Below are 5,412 nucleotides of genomic sequence, written 5' to 3' on the forward strand. Positions count from 1 at the left end.
AGTTCTGGAAACTTCTCTGTGGTCCAGGGCTAGGAGATTCCTTTAGGATTTCATGGCCAGACTCCTCCATGGTCTTGCATAATGTTTCTTCCCACAGGTGGACAAAGAGGAAGCTGCCCTCAGGCTGCAGGTAAGTGTGGATCAGGGGTTTGGTCCCTGAACCCTGGGGACAGTGTAGGTGGAGCCCATGGGGGAGTCACCCTCATCAGCACCTCCTGTGGTCTCATCTTTCTGTGGCTCTGACCAGGTTCTGTTTTGTTCTCCCCCAGGCACTGACAGTCCCCAGGGCCCTGATGTGTTTCTCAGCCCCTAAAGGTGAGATCCTGGAGGCCTGTGGTGGGAAGGGCCAGGACAGAGAGGATGGGACCAGGTTATGGGACCAGCTATGAGGGGGACATTCTGACATTGCAGTGGACCATTGAGAATGTCCACACTTATGTGATTCCTGAGTTTGTTCATGATATCTTCTTTCACAATGTCCTAGGGACTAAGTAATACTGATTTTTTCTTATCCACATGTCATGACTTCAGGATCCTCTGTAAAGGGCATTGCATGCATCTTTGATCTCACTGGAATAATGTGAGGAGGTGGGGAGACTGGGCCAGCCCTGCCCACCAAGACGCTCCCCACACTGACCTGTGTGACTTTCCTGCTCCGGCAGAGGCAGGGCTGACTCCACCCCTGCCTGTACTTTGTGTTTTCCTGAGGAATAATGTCCACTTCCCTGTTGAAAATAACAATGCAGATATGAAATTATTTTTCTAATCTTGTGAACTGGAGTTGATGGATTAATAAAGTAGTTTCCTAAAATTTAAGAAAGGAATTAAATGGGGCCTCCCTGGTGGCACATCGGTTGAGTGCTGGACTGCGAAGCTGCCCGCAGTCTCTGCAGCGCCGGTTCAATCCCCAGCCGCCAGCGAGGGTCCCACATGGCGCGCAGACCTCTCCTGCAGCACCCGCTGCTCCCCTCAGCAGTGTATTTCCTCAGTCTGCTCCCCGCTCTGGCTCTGGTGCATTCTCTCACCCTCCCGCGCTTCTGACTGTACCCAGTGCTTGTATAAATAAATAAATAAATAAATCTTAAAAAAAAAAAAAGGAACTAAATGGAGGACAAAGTACTTAAAAAAATCTAGTTTTTGAATTTCTTTTAGGGCAATTTCTTGGATGATTGTTTCCATGTTTTCCCCGCCTTTTTAAAAAATATTTCTTTATTTATGCATACAAGAACTGGGGTATAGGCCAGAGGTGTGGGGGGTGAGAGGATTCACCAGGCAGATCAACTGAAATACACTGCTGAGGGGAGCAGTGGGCAAGTCAGGAGAGGTCTGCTGCACCATGTGTATAGCTCCCTGGCTGGGGATTGTACTCATGCCATAGTGGCTGCGGATAGCTTCATGGGTTGCATCTTAACCCCTTGTGCCACCAGGGAGGCCCCTATTTTTTTTTTTTTAACAAATCAAGTTCTGGTGTTAGTAGAGAGAAGGATCACATAATTTCTCCTCTTAGATAAGTTCCTTTTGGATATCTGTTTTCTCAGCTGCCCCCAACCCTGTCCTTAAGTGTAGTTATCCCAGTGCTGACTCGGTTCCAAATTTATGGGTTTTTAAATGAGTCAAAAATCACACTCACTGTTGAAAAGTCAGACCCGTAAAACCAGGATTATCCTTTCTGAAGAATTATGCTTGTGATCTGTGGTGTGCGTAGAAGGAAGGGGGGAAGAGGAGGGAAGAGCAGAGCTTGTGAGAGAAGCAGAGGCAGCATTAGTGTCACTGTTAGTAGAGGTTGTGCATAGCAAGTGGTCTGAGGCCACATTACCAAAGATACTGTTTCTTGAATAGGGGAGTGCTCTACACTGATCGTTCATTCACTGATAATTGTTGCATCAGCTATGTGACAGGCTGTTTTTCATCTAGGAAACCTTAATGAACTAAAAACATCCCCAGCTTGATGGCCTGTGGACGTGTGTCCTAGTGGGAAGGGGAGACAGGAGTCTGTGTGATAGTAAATAAGGGACAGGGACGTGTCTGGTTAGAAGTGGGTAAGGGCTGTGGGAAGGTGACCAGAGTCAGCGTGCGGGGACAGGGAGGATGGCCGTCTTCCTGGTGCGTTAAATAAGTATGGACCTCACCTAGGGGATTGTTGAGAAAAAATTTGAGGGACAGCTTGTCCACAAGGCTGTCCAGGGAAGCTGTGATCAGGCAGGACAACCTCCAGTGCCGATGCCTGAGGCAGGAATGTGTCTGTGTGACTGAGATGAGCAAGGAGGCCAGCTGGCTGGAGCAGAGGGTAATAGAAATGACACCATGCAGGCCTCAAGCATGTTGAAAGGGTTTTGACTTTTCTCTGTGTAAGTTGTGGGGTTACACAACTCTTCTGGACAGATATCGACTTGTGAGTGTTCTCTTTAGAAGCCTCAGTCCGACTGACATGAAGAATCAAGTGTTGACGAGTGAGAGGTGGAAAGAAAAATGTAGGAAACCTGTGCAGATTCCAGGACAGAGAGGTTGGTGGCCTTGTTGGACTGTGAGCAGGAAAATAATATGAAGTGATTGGATGTGGATATATTTAGAGATGGATTTGACAACATTTCCTAATGGAACATCTGGACTGTGAGAAGAGGGTCAAGATTGACACTTGTATTCCAGACTGTGGAGTAGAGATGTGGAGGGCCTGCAGGGATATGAGGAAGGTTCTAGAAGTAATACATTTCAGGAATGGCATCCTAGGTATTCAATTTAGAGCGTGGAAACTGAGATGTACCAGAAAGTCAGAGATGGTGGCAGTTGGACAGACATCCTGTAGCACAGGTGGATCATCTGAGCTGAGAAATAGCTTTGGGAGATGAGATAGAGATAGATAACTCTCGACCATGAATGAGGTCACCCAAGGAGTAATTCTTTCCATTTTCTTTCTTTGCAGAAGAGAAAGGAGCAGGACTGGACCCCAGGACCCCTAGTGTTCAGCAGAGTAAATTGCACAGTCCAACACCACTTGCAGAAGGCACAGAGACCAGGGAGCCCCACTTCAGCGAGCACAGGAGTCACATGGACACTCATGAAGACACAGAGGGTCTAGAGTAGATCCTGAGATTCTATTCTGAGACCCCTCTCCTTGTCTTAGGGGAGAATTTAGGGTTGATTCCAAGAAGGGGGCACTTCATCCCTGGAAACAGAAACAGGAAGAAATAACAGGGACCCTGGAGTCCCAAGCTGAGCTGTAGCTGTGCTCCATGCACTGCTGTCACCACCGCTTGACAATGCAGATCTTTGTGAAGACCTTGACGGTTAAGTCCCTCATGCTTGAGGGGGATCCCAGTGACACCATCAAGACTGTCAAGGCCAAGATCCAGGACAAGGAGGGCCTCCCCCCTGACCAGCAGAGGCTGATCTGTGCCAGGAAGCAGCTGGATGATGGGCCACCCTGTCTGACTGCAACATCAGGAGTCCACCCTGCACCTGGTCCTCCACCTCCAGGGTGGGATGCAGATCTTGAAGACCCTGACGGGTAAGACCATCACCCTTGAGGTGGAGCCCAGTGACACCATCAAGACCGTCATGGCCAAGATCCAGGACAAGGAGGCATTCTCTCTAAGCAGCAGAGATTGGATCTTTTCTGGGACACAACTGAGGAGTGGGTGCACCCCGTCTTAGTACAACACCCAGGAGTCCACTCTTCATTTTGTCGTGTGCTTGAAGGGAGTTTTCTTAAATATACCTCCCTTTTAAGCTTTCAAAAGATTTCATTGTACTTTTCTTTCAATAAAGTTGTTGCATAAAAAAAAAAAAAAAAGGACTCCAGAGACTGAAGGACCCTCTTTATTTGGGGTATCTGCACAGAATGTGGGAACCAGTTGTTTTTATTTTTTTTTACATCATCTTTCATTTTGTACAATGTACGCATTTTCATCTTAGTTATAGTCCCCGTGAAATTACCTCTACCTGTTCACACGTGGACAGTCACCATGGTCCCTTGTGCTCTTCCCACCCTTGTTTTGATCCTACTCCCTTCTCCCCCCCCCCCTGCAGAATGTCTCTGGGTTACAGTTGCCTGTTCATTTTCAATTTTACTTTATTATTATTACTTTTTTTCCTGATCCCTTCTTTGGATCCTCTACATTCCTCCTATAAGTACCAGTTGTTATGACTTGGAAACTAGGTGTTTTCTTGAGTCCCTAGGACTCCCTAGGGAGGTAACTTGAGTACCTGTCACTTGTCACTAGACCTGGTGCCCTTTTCACAGATCCCTGTCCTGCCCTGGGAGCCCAGGGAGCCTGGGGAGGGCCTGGCTGAGCAGGAGAAAGGGCAGCTCTGGGCTCCTGTGCTCAGCCCTGTGGCCACACGGGGGCGCTGCCGCGCTGCTCCGGATTTGGTGGCGCCGCCAGGACGGGGCGGGGGCTGAGGTGGGCAGAGTTGGGGGTCCTGGAGGGCGGTGTCCTGGGGTGAGATGCTCTGTGAGGAGTCAGAGCAGCAGGACTCAGAGGAGAGGAGACTCCAGAGCCTGCCCTGTGTGTGAGGTTTCCAGCTTTTCTCCCAGAACCCCTCTCTCCAGTCCCTGCACGGCGATACCTGGGAAAACTGGAAAAGAGAAAAATTTTTCCTTCTACAGCCTATTAAATAATGAGGGCATTTGAAAAAATAACATTTAAAGAACACTGTTAGATTTACAGAAAAGTTGCAGCGGTAGTACGGGTCTTGTTTATCCCACAACATTTCCATTTTGTTAACATCCTACATGAGTACAGGTATTTTTTCACAACTAATGCAGCAATGTTCACATAATTACTAAATGCCATACTTTCATTAGTGTTTGCTAATGTCCATTTTATGCTCCATGATCCCATCCAGTTTGCCTGGATGACAGTTTCTCAAACTTTTCTTGTTTTTATAGCATTGACATTGGTGAGGAGTGATGTTTAGGAGATGTGTTGGGGTCACAGGTGGGGGTTCTTGGGTCACCTCTAAAAAAAGCTTCACCAGAGTCCTCCTTTCAGTGGTGTGAGGGCACAAACACACACACACGCACACAGAGAAAGAAGAAGATGTCTGTGTAGACACAAGCAGGCAGGAATTGTTGCCCCTGGAGTGGGCGGGTGTGTTAGGAGAAGCCTGCAGGCCCCAGGCAGCAGCCTTGGGGGCAAAGCTGCATCATCCTGGGGCAGAAAGGGCATGGAGGTAGTGATCTTGTTGGGGGCTTCATTCTTTTGTGGGATTGTCATCTGTCTTTAAATTAATTATTCTTATGATGTGACAAGCTTCATTTGTCAGGAGCAGCGAGTCTCTGCAATGGCTCCATCCCCACATGCCACCTCTGGACTGTGCCTCCTTATACTTCCTGTAGCATCTGATACTTGCTATCTCAGCTGGCCCCAAGCATTTTTCATTTATATAGTTGGTTTAATGACTATGTTAATC

General features: G+C 48.0%; 1 pseudogene; it reads left to right on the forward strand.

Annotated features, from left to right (window-relative positions):
* The first annotated feature begins 254 nt into the window (after nt 1-254).
* Nucleotides 255-3,759, forward strand: LOC119251205 (polyubiquitin-like; annotated as a pseudogene).
* The last annotated feature ends 1,653 nt before the right edge of the window (nt 3,760-5,412 follow it).

This window comes from Talpa occidentalis, unplaced genomic scaffold, assembly GCF_014898055.3.
Source record: "Talpa occidentalis isolate TD23 unplaced genomic scaffold, MPIMG_talOcc4v2.1 talOcc4.2, whole genome shotgun sequence".
NCBI lineage: Eukaryota > Metazoa > Chordata > Mammalia > Eulipotyphla > Talpidae > Talpa > Talpa occidentalis.